Source organism: Anas platyrhynchos, chromosome 13, assembly GCF_047663525.1.
Source record: "Anas platyrhynchos isolate ZD024472 breed Pekin duck chromosome 13, IASCAAS_PekinDuck_T2T, whole genome shotgun sequence".
In the NCBI taxonomy this organism is placed as follows: Eukaryota; Metazoa; Chordata; class Aves; order Anseriformes; family Anatidae; genus Anas; species Anas platyrhynchos.
This window is the reverse complement of record NC_092599.1, coordinates 10,299,963-10,314,883: the sequence shown is the minus strand read 5'-3', so window position 1 is coordinate 10,314,883 and position 14,921 is coordinate 10,299,963. Positions and strand designations below refer to the sequence as shown.

Here is a 14,921-nt window from a genome sequence, read left to right as displayed (position 1 = left end):
TTTGAACTGTTTTGCTTCCATCTTGGCTAGCTTGCTTGGTATGACTATCTTTGTTTTTTTTTTTTTTAAAAAAAAAAAAGAGAGAGAAATCAAAACAAAGAGAGTGCCATGTAGAAGTTGCACCGGAAGCATGAGCAGGGCTGTTGACTTTCTGGCTCTGTCCTGTGTTGTATAACCACAAGAACATTGTTCCTTTTAACCACTGCTTCCCTTGATGTATGGGAGCAATGAAATAGGAAATAGGTTGCAGTGGCTGAACAGCCACTGACATCTTTTAGCGACTTCTGAAAACTTATTTGTTAGAAACCTGTTTTGCTTTATTTGGGTTATATTTCTTTATTAGTAAATAATAGGAAAATGACATCTACTCAGGATTATAGATGTTCTTGCTACAGGTTTATTAGTGTTTTACTACTGCTGTAATCAGTGCCCTGGAGACTGATGTGTTGCAAACCGTGTCTGTCTTGTATCACCATTAGCTGTACCGCTATTTTATTTCCTGGGTACTTCAAAACTGGAGTAGGAGATCAGTGATATTCTCCTTGTGTTACCACTGGTAGTTGTAATGTAGCATCAGACACAGAGCTAAATTGGTGAGATGGCAGCTGATAAATGTGAAGCAGAGATGAACAGTTTTGTTTCACCGGTCCCATCGGATGTAGGAGACTCCACCATATTCTTTAATGGAACTGTAGAAGGAAACAATTCTTCAAAATGAGAAGAAATCCCTCGTGGGCATCCTTTGTTATTTGAAATCACCCTATGGGCTTGAGCAGTAAATAATCATGCGAGATCATCACCTGTTCAAGAACAAGCCAACATTTAGTACTGAGGTGAACAAAAATGCTGTGACTGTGAAAACAGCTTCCTCTGACCACCAGGACTTTGAAGACTAATTACACGGCAACCCTGAGGCTGAACTATAAGCTATATTCCCTTGGCGACCTCGGCTTCTCAAACTTCGCTCTCAGCATAAACAAGTTCAGGAAAACTTGCCCAACAGGAGTGTGTGCATTACTAAATCAGCATCTGCCCTTGCACCCGCTGCTTCCTTTTTGGTAAATTGAGGAACAAAGCACTCTGAAAAAGACGCCTTGCTGGAAGCTTAGTTGCCTGGAAAAGGCAACCTTCTGGACACTTGAGATGTGTAAACTGTTCCGTACTTGATAAATTTGGCAAATTCATTTCCAGCTCTTCCTAATGTCAGCCTGGTTTTCCTGGTTCAACTACACGGCCCCCAGTCTGCAGATCCTGCAAAGGCAAAGCTGCCACTTAGGAAGTGGGGTTTGCTTCTGTAGAGGAAGTAGGAGTTGGTTTCATAACTCAGTGTTCACCCACTGGTTAATTTAGTGGATGCACAGCTGGAAAACGCTAAGGCTGCCTTGTCAATGTGGCACGGGAATGCTATGGCCAAAATCTGTTGTTAAGACTTCAGAATTGTTTTCTTGCTTCCCCTTCTTCCTTCCTCCACCCTGAAGGCTTAAAATGCTAAAATATTTCCATATTTTAAAAATGAGTATTCGAGTATTAATCATATATATATATATTTGTGTATAAAATCTTCATCTATGTACTGTAGAGCACGCCATGAAGAGTGGCCCTTAGAACGGGGCATGTTGAGCAGATAGACTTTTTACTCCAGCAAAAAGCTTTAGTAGTAGCAAAATAGGCTTTGAATTAGAATAGGAAGCAAAAAGTTGAAATTTGAAGCATATAATAGAAAAAATATTTTGAGGAGATCTTCAAATAAGAAACATCCTAAAATGTCAACTTTTTCTATCAACTAAAAGCTGCCCGATAAATCAAAGTAACCATTTTCACTTTGAATTGGCATTTTGAAATGAAAAACACTTCATCTTGAGATGTTGGCTTTACTCCAAAGTTCTCTCAATCGAAGAATTTAATAAAAATTGACATTTTCCTTTGGAAAAAAATTTAGTTCAACTTAACCTATGTTCTCCAAGGGATGTTCTCGGAGGGAACTTCTTTTATGATGAAAATTTCAACTAGTGTTAGGTAGGATAGAGCAAACCACCTTTGCAGCTCGCTTTAGTTTCTGTGTAAACGTTTTTGTCTTCCTATAGCATTCTGGTTGCCTCAGCATTTGGAAATGATCTTGTTTCCACCCCAGTAAGTTAGAAAGGAGTAATATTCAGGTGCTTTCCTGCACCTTTTGCTCTTTTTCTTTCTTTCTTCATAAACTAAATCAAACTTTATTATAAGCTAAATGTCTGTGCTTTGTTTTTAAAACGAGCTCTTACAAAGGCTTTAAAAAAAGGAAAAAGGGAACAGAATCTCCAGATGATAAATACAAGTAGTGTCTAGTGGAAAAACTCAAGGGGGGGAAGAGGAAATAGCTGTGAAAACACTTTTTGAACAAATAGCCGTGCTTTAACTTTGTATTGCAGGGTTGCCTGGATACACTGGAAGAGCAGGGATCCTTCTATATATATTAGTTAGTTTAGTGTTTACTGCTGGAACTTGGAATGTAACTCCAGGCACTATTTACAAATGTTTGGGATGAAGTAGTTCCAGAAAACCAAACAAAGAGGGGAGGGAGGGAAATCATCCCCAAATTCTTTGTTTCTGTTTTCTCGATCACGTTGCTATGCATAATCCGAAATGGTAGGTAGGTAGGAGCTTATATAAGCTGAGGTGGAAGGACGGGGAGATTTATGGTGGCTATTGTAAACCTGGAACAGATGTGCACAAAGATCTGTGGCAGACGAACCTGCACATGCAGCAGAGGTGGCTGAAAGCAGCAAAAGCTGAGGGCAGGCAGGGATCTGTACAGGACGGGTCCCGGTGTGGGTTTGTGGATGTGTTCTGTGCTGGGAGCCGGGTGCTTCCCATCTGATCCCGCTGGGCTCTTCCCCCTGCCCCAAGAACACCGCTGTGCCTTGCCGTGATGTGGCACAAGTCACGTCTGTCAGATGTCACTCGCTCTCATGGGGATGTGCTGTGAAGTTCAGTCACCGTCAGGTTTCAGGTGTGTGCTTGGGAGGTGTATTTCTATAGTGCCTGGTGCTTATGGCTGCAAGAGCTGCTGGAAAAGTTATAGTTTAGCTCAACATGTGGGAAGTTTGTGGCAGTCCTTATTTCCTGGGAAGTTTGTTTTGGTTTCTGGTTCCAGGGAGCGTGAGTGCTCTGTGTCTCTGTAAAAGGATCTCCCAATCGATCAGGAATGCAGATTTTGAAATGTTTTGGAGGAAGGAGGGAACAGTCCTTGCCCAACTTGGATATGGGGTGCTGGTCCCCTCTGATGGGTGCTCTGTGGTTGTGTCTAACTGTGGAGGGGTAAGGAGGTATTTCTGAAAGGAGATACTCTTTTTGATCTTGGCATCATTTTTCTTGGCCTTGGAGTGGTTCCAGTTAATGTTTCGGTTCATCTGGTTTGGTTGACTGATCTTCCTTGGTCTGAAAAGGGACACGTTCTTTCATCTAGCTTTGAAGTTCACACTTGAATTGAGATTTTTTCAGTGTTGATACACCTGAAAAACTTCGGGGTCATGTGGGAGCTCTGCAATTGGTTCTGTGCTATATGCCACAGCTGTGTGTAACTTCGCAGTGGGCAGAGCCATAGAGCAGATGAATTCCTCGTGCTCTGAAGCTGCGGTTCCCTACCAGCTCAGCCAGGATGAATCACCATCAGCTTTTTTCCTGCAGTGGTTTCTGACATATGATGGAAGGTGCTAATTCTGCCCAGCGTGGTGCAATGATGCATGCTCACTGGCTGCTTTACTGCAGCCTTTTGAAAGGCTCTGGGAAATGCTGCTTCAAAAGCCTCCCCCACAGTTTTTTTGCAAGCAATTTCAGTCAAAGTATTAACAACCATATTTTACTTTTGACAGTCATTTCTACTATGCCGAGGCGTATCTTATGCTTCTCTGCCTCGACGAGTTGGTGAATGGTGTCAAATGCATTCATAGAGATAGCCCACTTGGCATGGCCTAGCATTTACAGGTAAATACATTTAGGTCTGAACATTAGCATTGTAACGAGGTCTACCTCATGCCAGTAGAAATTCAGAGTTAAACCTGTTCATGGGGCACAAGTTTTAGTTGGATTTCAGTCCCCTTGCATTTATGGAAGATGAGTTTGCTGTTTGTATGGTTAGGGGGACTGCTCATGGCATAAGAGGTTTGTCACTGCCAGCCTGCTGGAATTAAACCCTTTAAAGGTCTGTCATGGACTCAGACTGCTCCCTAGGTAATGCAGCAGTGCTGCTGCCTCCAATTTTCTGCCTGTTCTGAGCGTAAAATTAAAGACTTCATTCTTCAGTCTGTCAAAAACAGTTTTCATCTATCCTTAGGCTAGAAAAATTGGTAGTCGATGATGAGCCAAAGAGTGAGATGTTTACCCCTGACAGGGAAGCACGTGCTGTAAGAAGTAAATCTCATCAATGTTGTCTTTGTGGTCACAGCTGAAGCAGGAAGATGTACTTGTTTGTGTGCCTCACCTGCATACCTTCAGCACATCCGTGCCTGCCCACACTGCGGACTGCAGCCTCCTGTGGAGATGCCCAGGGTGCCAGGCTAGTGGCCCAGAGATCACCGTGATCTCATTTACCCTGCACAGCTTCCCGCAGGATAGCTGCAGCCAAAGATCCTGGAGAGCTACAACAGCTTACACACCAGCTGACTCTGGACTTCTGGTGTACGCAGCATCAGTCAGAGGTAAAGTGGTAACGTCTCGGTGGGCAGAGTTCAGCTATCAGACAACTGAAGGGTTGCTGGAATTATCCTGATAAAAATCAATTTTCAGTGGTAGCCCTTAATGCTGCAGAGCATGGAAATGGAGGTAGGGGATGGGATGGTTTTAACAGATCGATGCAAAGTGCAGCTTTCATATCACCAGATAGATGCACGTTAGCAGCGCTCTGCTGCTGCAGCGCACTGGTGCTGGTCTGCCAGGGACATGTGTTACGTCTGGTGTCTTGACTGGTACTGCACTGGTAATGAAGTGTTTCTTTTTATTTTCATTTCTATGTGGCTATTTGTGCCAGGACAGTACCTAACACTAGGAAAGATGAGCAAATTAAAAAAAAAAATAATTGCAGAAAGCATTACATTAATGTTCGTAAGGACATAGAGACATTACGGTTGTTTTTCATTCCATAATAACTCACTGTTTGGACAAAGGAGTTCAGAGCACTGGCAACAGGCTTAAAAAGGCTACGAGTAGGTTAGGGAAATAATCAAAAAAAGGTGAGATGGAGCAAATAGGCTTCTGTTCAATGCTTGGGGAATGCTTGCTTTAGTCAGATTTTATTCTTTAATTTAATTCTCTGATCTGAACAGTTGTTTACCCTTTACTTTATCAACAGAAATGTTTGCCTCCTTCAAAGTTCATATCCCTTTGCAAGCAAAATCACCCAAAGAAAACTTCAGCCTCAGCCAGGCCAGAAGGAAATTTAAAAAAGAGAGGGAAGAAACTGAGATAGAGAATAGAAAAGGAATGTGTTTGGGGAAAGTCAGGAAAGTGTTCTGTGTTAGCCAGTGAATCTTAAACAATATTAACTTCTTAGCAACAATGATTCTGTTTTGTTTAACTAACAAAGGATATTGTAAGCAGATACATGCATCTGGGGCAGATAAGGTTTGAATTGGACAGTTCTTTTATTGGCCTGGCATTTGACAATTAACTCAAATTTAGCTATGGGACAAGAATTATGTATATTTGCTTCTGAGACAGGGGTCAGATGTAAGGCTCGCAGAACTTTTCCAGTTCCTTGCTAAATTTAAATCTTAATAGAATAGGGCCCAGCCTGTCCTCTGTATGTTTTCATGCCACTCCCAATGGAGTGGGGAAGCAAAGAATAGAAAGAATTAAACCTGTCTCTTCCTCTCATTAGAAGTGTGACACTTGTGCTTGCATCTCTTTTCCATCCGAGATCTCAAAGCACGTGAGAGGAAGCTTGAGCATTCTCTTAATGTCAATGGAAAACCAAGGCATGGAGCAATTCAGTCAGTGTTCAGCCTTACGATGGCAAAGCAAGTTGTTTTTTTGTATTCCACATAATGAATTGTAGGAACATGTCCTCTGTGAAGTCCTGCATTGAAGTATTTCAGCACCCTAGGAAGGATAAACAGCCAAAATACATTGAGTGATTGCTGGTCTGCAGTTATACAGGGGGCTGGCAAGGCTGGGAACAGACCCCAGGGAATCTTGGATCCCATCCCCACCTCTGATTGCAAGATGTGCCTCTGCTGCTCTGAGCAACTGCTTCCCTTGGTGAGGTAACTTCTTGTTTGAACCTTGGTTTCAGGAAACGGCTAAAAGTCACGTATAGATCAATTGGCGGTTTTGTTTTCATCTCAGCTGGCTGAGGGCTCCCTTAGCTCTGCTGGCACTGGCCTGTCCCCGCTGTCACAGCTGCCCTCTTCACACTTAGCCTCAAGAGGCCAGAATTCACAGGTTTGGAGGCTGAACCTCTCTTGCCACTTTATTTCTGTCTCAGTTCAGACAGATTCTTGCTGCCAGTGAAAGCTTTTTCTACCAAAAAGGAAGAAAAAAGCCATTACTCTGTGCTCACCAATATAAAGGAGTGGAACTCATTTCATAGAAATCAGTGAAATTAAGTAAAGCTGAAGAGACGGAATACAGGGGTGTAAACTTAATTACTGAAGTGCTGTATTAAGTACCTGGATTAGGCACGAGAAGGATGTGCCTCTCGTGGGAAAATACTTCTTAGCCTGTCAGTCCTGGTGCTGAGCGTTCTCTAAATGGAGAATTTCTTTGGTACCTGTGTGAATGAGTGCCACACACCCAAATTTTACTGAGTCACATCTGGACCAACCTCAAAATTTCCAAAGCTGAGCTGAAGCAGCCAGCCTTTTCTTAGCTTCTCATCCCAATCCTGTAAAACTGCACTCCTCCCATAATCCCAGCACAGGTTTCCATGAAATCCTAGGTCCCAGCTTGTCTGATGGCGTTGGGCCATGCTTGAACCTTCAGCATGAGATATTGGTCATGTTTTCTGCTGACATGAAAGCCAGATGGAGAGCTCTAGAAGATGTATTTGACTGAACTACTTCAGTTCCTGACTCACTAACAAAGCACAAAGACAGGCACTGTATATTCTCACTGCCTGCATGCATATAAACGGTTTATATTAACCTATTTCACAAGGGTTTTGTGAGGATTAGTTAATATTTGCAAGGCATTCATGGACGTGCAGCATATTAAATATTGTGAGCCAGTTCCTTCCTACTTAACTTGCATGACCTCATGACTCTGAGAACCTTCGATTCTGGTTTTCCTCTCCAATCTACATATCGTAATCCAGCAACCTCTTTGGCTTCTCATACCTTCAGCTGTTGGACAGGAATGGCAGAGCTTCAACTCTTCTCTTCACAAAGATTTGCCCTTTTAAAAGAAGGGGAAAGGGGAGCCTGTGCAGAAGAAGGTGTACGATGCTGCTTAGGCACTGAAATGAGCAGAAAGCTGCTGTACAAAGGAAAATGGAAACAAGCCTTTTGTTAAAATGCATTTCTGAGCATGAATGTAATCTTGAGCAGCTTCCCCAGCCTCTGTGTAGTGTTACGTTAGGGGCTTCTGTTTCAGACTGGTCGAAGGGCTGATCTCCTGTGGTTGGTATATAGTTGTTATCATAGAACCATAGAATCAGTAGGGTTGGAAAAGCCCTCCAAGATCATCTAGTCCAATCATCACCATACTACCAATGTCACCCACTAAACCATGTCCCTAAGCACCACGTCCAACCTTCCTTTAAACACCCCCAGGGATGGTGACTCCACCACCTCCCTGGGCAACCCATCCCAATGCCTGACATCTCTTTCTGAGAAGAAATTTCTTCTGATTTCCAACCTGAACTTGTGTTGTGTTCCTTATAAATCTGTTGCATTTCCAGTATCTCGTGAAATACCTATTTTGATAACGTCATTGAAGAGACCTGCCAGGGAAAATGGCTTGAGCAGGCCTTTTATTTCCTCATACGCTATGTGATGCAGTGTCAAAGGGTGAATTTGCTCCCTGGTTTTGACCAAGATCAATTTGTGCACTTCTGTATAAAGATGTTTACCTCTCCTTGTAATTCTTTCTATATACAAAGCTAAATGCTTCCTCTAATTAAGCTTCTGTTATCGTTTGTAAGCTGGGGTCTGATTTTTTTTTTTCCTTCTTGGGGATGGAGTGGATGCCCAGGTCTGAGAGCTGCAGTCAGACCAGTCTCATAGGACAGGATCTGACAGAATCGGACAAGCCATTGGGTCATTCCAGCCCTGTGTTCCTGAAACACATACTGAGTAACAGCTATAAAGGGCAAGGGAACTCTGCTGGTTGCAGGCAGGGTAAGTTACTGTTCGTAACACAGCGTACTAACTATGAGAGGTATGCCAGACTTTGCCGGTGTAAATTGGCACAAGCTTCAGTGGAGCTGCAGTGGTCTTCATCAGCTGAGGACTTGTTCTTCAGTGCTTAGGAAGTTAGTAATTTTACACAATGACAACAACAACAACAACAAAAAATACAGTGATGTCTTTATGGGCCATTAGCTCATTCCTGACTTGTTAGCCATCGGTGTTACTTCCCTGGGGAATGTGTTTCACATCAGCAGATTTCTATACTACACCATTTGCTGATACTACCTTCCTTTTTTCCCCTCCCAGACCTTGATTCCTCCTTTTTTTTTCTTTCCTTTTTTTCAAGATGAACCTCTTGAACTTTTTTGCAAATTCCCCTTTCATGGTAGTTTTTCTTAGCAAGCTTTTGCCAGCCTTTGTACTCCTCCCCCTGTCCATCTGGCTGTGCCACTCACATTTAGACCTTTATATCTTTCCGTATAAATCCTTCAACCTTTTGGGGTTTCCTTTCAGTCTGTGGGATTTTTGGCTGTATTTCTGACCCATAGCATCCTGGGAGTAAATTGAACATAAGAGGTGTCCTGTCTCTGTAACAAGACTAACAGCTTTTCTATCCATTTTTTTTTTTAAACATCATATTCTGCTCCAAGCTTTGATCTAACTTTCTACAGTCCATTTAATGTCAACAGTTTGCAGTGATTCTGCTGTTAAAATATGATTCTATTAAAATATCTTTCATGTTATTCCCCTTTTCCCAAACACTTCTGTTTGCATTCTTAGAGATTTTTTTTTCCATTTAGTCCCTAGGTTTATGAACTCCTTTTGAATTGTGTTCTCCCTGCCTTCCCTGGTGTTTGCAGCACCTCCTGATTTAGATTAAACATCTCTGAATTTAATTAGTGTGCTCTCTACTCTCATTCAGATCATTAAATTGGTCCACCAGGAGCAAAGCGAAGGATGAGCCCGGAGCAATATACGCCCGTGCAGAGGATCAGACAAATGAACAGCAATAAGCATTAACAGAGAAATTGTTAATATCAATACACTACTTTCCTGGGGAGAGTGTTGATGGGATCTAAAGCCAGGCAAAATGATCCATGAATGTTTAGTCTCAGGTGGCATCTTTTGCAGATAAATTTGGATTAAGCTGCAATAAATTCATGGTCCTGCCTGTTAAAGCTGTCAGCAAAGTGTGAGGAGTCCAGCCAAGATGTAACACAAGAATGGATTAGCATCTCTCAGTCTCCCTGGGATAACACAAACTATAATGTAGCTGCATTACTGGGATAGAAGCAGGACATCTGAATGACGGAATGCAGATGTCACCAAAGCGTAAGCTTCAATTAAAGACAACTCCGAGGCTCTGGAGCAACATACGTGGATGCACTGAAAACCCTCTGAGAATGACAAGAGAGAGAAACTGAAACATTTTTAGCTGAGTTTAGTTGTATATTCTGGCCTCTTGGGCCATGGCCAGACTGCTGCCAGTGCTAAGAGATCTGTGTTTTGATTAAATTCTGTGACAATCAATAGATTACAAGGGCAAATTTTTATGTTCAGCAAAACAGCAAGTACCATTTGGAGATGGATTACCCTGTACCTTCTATCCACGTATGCCTGGTACATGTTTCATTATTAACATTCTTCACAGATGGATCAATAGACCTATCGATCTACTGAACAGGCTAATTTTTTTCTTTATCATAGTAATGAGAGCTCACTGATGTCTGAATGTCTTTGTTTTGCTGTGCAATGTTTTTAACTTTAACTCCACTCAAGAGTTAAAACAGGAGCTAATCCAAGCTCGTCTGTTTTTCATTTGGAAGTTTTGGGCATCTATTTTGTGAATGAAAGCACATAGCCTAACAGATAACCTTATGTGCCTCCTGGGGACTACAGGGAGTTATCTCAAGTGCAGCATGAACACCTAGATGTCAGTAGACTATAAAAATCCAGGCCACAGAGAAACATTAATAGGATGCATATCATGGCCTTGACCTTCAAATATAGACAAGAGCAGCGAGTGAGAATATGAGGTCATGCAAGAAAACACCAGTGCACCAGTTTTGATAGCCACCATCCACTATACAGAAATCCCTGTTGATTTGCTGTTCTTTTTTTTTCTTTTTTCCCCACCTGCTGTGGCTGAATTCAGATGGTGAAGCAGCAATCCCATGGCTCTGGGTCAGCAAAGGGGGGAAATGACTCGCTCTCTTGCGTGGGGCAGAGGAATGGTGGCCTTCTGAAGGACCTAGAGGCTTGCTGAGGTAGCCAGTTAAACGGCATTATTCAAGGTAATATCAGAGGTGATGTTACAGATACAAGTGGAAAAAAAATACACAGCCTGCTTTAATTTTTTTGTCTAGTGGGAATGATTGAGGACTGTTTTGTGTGCTTCTTCATGGAAGGCTGCAGTTAAGAAAGCCGCTGAGGGTTGCTGGAGGTTCAAGTGAGGGAAGCAAAGAATTTTTGCACTCTGTGGTTGTGTTGAGGGAAGGATTTGGCAGCAGACAGGCACACTGTAAAATTGCAAAGTGATGGAGACAGAGCTATAGTGGCAACATAGAATGAGTTGAAAACTTTTCTTTAGGCTCAGACTATAAAAAAAAAAAAAAGGAAAGCAAGTTTGACATTTATGTCTCTTTCATTTTTCCTCTAAAATAGACTGCTTTTTCCTCCAGAGTTTCTGCAGATGTAGGCACGAGTAGCAAATGCTCCAGCTGCAGATTTAGAGGGCAAGCTGTCTAGGCAGTCATTATGATTCTTATTCTAGAACCAGCTCTACAAAGTACCCACCCTCAGAGAGAAATTGTTAGGTTTCAGCACATCTTGTTTTCTAATTTACTACCAGAGAAAACTTCCCAGGCTGGGAATTCAGTTTGCCGCACAACTGAGGAGGGGACTGAGAGCTAAGGGGGGGAAGCATGACGTGTGTAGACAAGATGAAGCAAGTTGCAGGCTTTCCACCTGCCCATTGTTAGCTTGCATACTTGAGCAAAACCAAACCACTACCAACATCTAGAGACTTGTATCCTGCAACACTCCTTTTCTGTCTTCCCTAGAGTTTTTGAGAGGCTGCACCTGACCTTTGTATGGGCTGACTCTAGATGTGCCAAGCAAGCAGTTCAGTAACAAGTTAAGTGGAAATAATTATTTTAATTAGTGTAATTGAATTACACCGAAGTATTTGTGGGGACTGCTGTTCTGCTTCAGATAAATTGTTCAAACTGTCCTGGCTATATGTCACTCCTAAACCAACACATTATGTAGGGGCTTAAGACGGGAAAGGAGATTGGTTGGAAAAATGCACGATTAACTTCAAATTTCATAACAGCATGAACACGGGATGGATTGCAATAGGTTTTAATTGAACAGCAGATTATTATTTTTTTTCTTTTGTAAGTTGTCATCACATGCACCTAGCTTTCTCAGGGAGTCATAAGGTTATAGGTATTTTCTTAACCTTTGTTTCTTGCTTGTCATCAACAGCTGAAGTCCCATCACCATCAACTGTGGGCAAAGCACAGCTGCCCTTTACATGGGACCTTACCTTTTAGCAGGAACAAATTGATCAGCTGTCTGAAATGCTGAAGGTCCTCAGTCAGCTTAAATTATAAATAGTGGAGATCAGAATGAAAGATGCCTGAAAATTTGGCTATTTTTCTTTTGCAGTTAAATCGTTGCATCTCAGAAGGTATTTGATTGCAAGTGATTACATCTGCTTTCAATTAGCAGAGGAAATAACAAGCAAATCACCAGTGTTTCCCTCCACAGCAGTCTTTTGAGGAAGCTTTCCATAAGCTATGTACTTGACAGCATATGTAGCACTAATACTTGGTATGACTGTTTCTTCTCCTGCGAGGAAATGTGATTGTCACTAAGGAAACCCACTGTATATAATTAATTAATGTATTGTAGCACAATCCATTTTGCTTCAACAGATCAGATTTGCCACTTGGTGTTGGTGGCTGAGATCAGTCAGCATCAACTGTGTTCAGTTTTGGGCCCCTCGCTACAAGAAGGACATCGAGGTGCTTGAGCGGGTCCAAAGAAGGGCGACGAAGCTGGTGAGGGGCCTGGAGAACAAGTCCTACGAGGAGCAGCTGAAGGAGCTGGGCTTGTTCAGCCTAGAGAAGAGGAGGCTCAGGGGTGACCTTATTGCTCTGTATAAGTACATTAAAGGAGGCTGTAGAGAGGTGGGGGTTGGCCTGTTCTCCCATGTGCCTGGTGACAGGACGAGGGGAAATGGGCTAAAGTTACGCCAGGGGAGTTTTAGGTTAGATGTTAGGAAGAATTTCTTTACTGAAAGGGTTGTTAGACATTGGAACAGGCTGCCCAGGGAGGTGGTTGAGTCACCATCCCTGGAAGTCTTCAAAAGACGTTTAGATGTAGAGCTTAGGGATATGGTTTAGTGGGGACTGTTAGTGTTAGGTTAGAGGTTGGACTCGATGATCTTGAGGTCTCTTCCAACCTAGAAATTCTGTGATTCTGTGATTCTGTGAACTGTGAGCACACCCAAAGCGAATTTCAGCATTGGTTTCGATTCCTTGGCGTCTGTCTGTGCGTTGTTTATGTTGGGACTGAATTTGACTCTCACGTGTGCTGTCCTTTTGTTCCTGTAAATCCTCGAACTGAGGTTATGACGGGTGACATAGCCAATGCCTCCTGACCTCAGTGATATCATAACAGATTACTCGAATGCTACCTGAAAGTCTGTTTGTGATGGCCAGAGTAAATGTTTGGTGAAGATAAATACCTGAATGGTAAAACTAAATGCCTGTTGGTTATCTAAGGATGTGCAACAGGGAAAACACCAAAGGAGTTGTAAGAATGGTTTATTCACATGGGCATACAGTGTTTTATTAAACATGCTAAGTTTGGGGTATGATAGAGCCTTTCTTTTTATTACATCCTTAACAGTCAAGTGAACATGGATTTAGAAGAGTGGAATGTTTTAAGCAAACATTGCTGACCTAGATTTTCAAAATGGGTGAGCTTGAGGATACTGTCTTCATTTTATGCCTCGTTAACTTAGCCTGTTCTTAGGAGTTTCTATGGAAACTATTTCTTCTTTAGTGATAGACAGAAACTTTTGATGGTTCAAGTAAGAAGACAGTAGCACGAGGCAGTACGGCAGAGAATGTAGGGCCCTAACGGAAAAAGACAATGAATGAACTTTGAACATAAACAAAGGAGTGATAGGAGACCATAAATGTCAGTGCACTGACAGCTAAATTGACTCAAGTTACTAACGGATGTGATAGTACAGACTTAACAGAACATGACCCTGTTCTGATGGTTAATGTAGTTAAGCTGGGCTCAGGATGGAATAACAGATCAGTCTGACTTTCTCCTTATATATGAAGAAGTAGGGCTCCAACCCAAAATTTCAAACATTACTGCTGAAGGAGTATTCGTGTTGCACCAAGCCTGCTTCTTCTTTGTGCATAAGGCATCTGAATGCATACTTATGTTAAATAGTGTGGTTTTTTTTTCTTTCTGATTGTGTAAGCACACAGTATTTTTACAGTTTCAGACTAAAACACTTCCATTTTGCTTTGAGACATTTGGATGCATTCCCTATAGTTTTACATCTTCTTAATGTGATCTCATAGTTTATAGGCCAAAAGTGATATAAAGCATTTAGATGCTTGTCACAACAAAATATTTCAGCAGAGCCAGACTGAAAATTATGCAGACAGCTGGGCATCAGTTAGAACAGAGTTGTGTAGGTGTGATTCTGGGTTTTACTATCATGAGATTCTGGACAAGCTATCTGATAAATTTCTGAAGCCTGTGTTTTCCAGTCTCTAAAGCAATATGATGATATCTAACTTTTTATTAAGTATTTATTACTTGCCAAACAGGAGGACTAGCAGCAAGTCAGAGGCCCTTGAATAGTACTATGGGTTAGAAGTAAATTAGCCCTATTCTTTTGCTTTCCATCATAAGAGTCTTTTATACCCTGAATATAGAATGCACTGTAAACAGAGCTGCATCAGGCTGTTGAGAGGGGTGGCAGGATGTCAGAGCTTGTCTTTCTGCTCACAGGTTTAAGATGTGGTCTTGTAGGTGGTACACAGGAGGTACAGAACAGCAGTGAGTCTGGCACAGCAGCCTCTGGAATACAAGCATCTATCCCAGGAGTCACAGTTGGCAGTGTGAGGATGTGATGCTCATCCAGTTGAATTAAAAAGCTGGAATGTGAATCTGGCAAGCTTTGGATTGGTGTCCTAGAGTTTAAAAATGGCAACAGCCACCTGTCCTGTTACTGCACCCTGGGAGCCAGCAAATTGTAAGATGAACTGTAGGAGCTTTTAATCTGGTGCTGGTGGGACTTCGCTTGGAGCTCTTGACTCGCGTTATTTAATGGATCATTCAGAGGTCATCTCTGCTTCCAGGGAGCTCTGCCCTCCACTGAAACAAAACCCACAAACCTGGAGACTACTATGCAAAATGTCAGCAGGGAAGAATTTGGAGCTGGATGCCTGTTCTGGTCTCTTCTGTCAGTACCAGACTGTGAGGTCTTTGCGGGAGCTTGGCAGGTGCCTTGCAAAATCAATAGCCCATTTAGTCAGTTAAGCTGACAGTGGCTAG

General features: G+C 42.3%; 1 long non-coding RNA gene across 1 annotated transcript in view; it reads left to right on the top strand.

Moving 5' to 3' along the window:
• LOC119718253 (uncharacterized) overlaps positions 1–14,921 on the top strand; it is a 60,545-nt gene that overhangs the window by 17,926 nt on the left and 27,698 nt on the right. The window contains exon 2 of the long non-coding RNA XR_005269085.2: positions 10,480–10,618. This is a non-coding gene — a long non-coding RNA (uncharacterized lncRNA). The remainder of the gene's footprint in view (positions 1–10,479; positions 10,619–14,921) is intronic.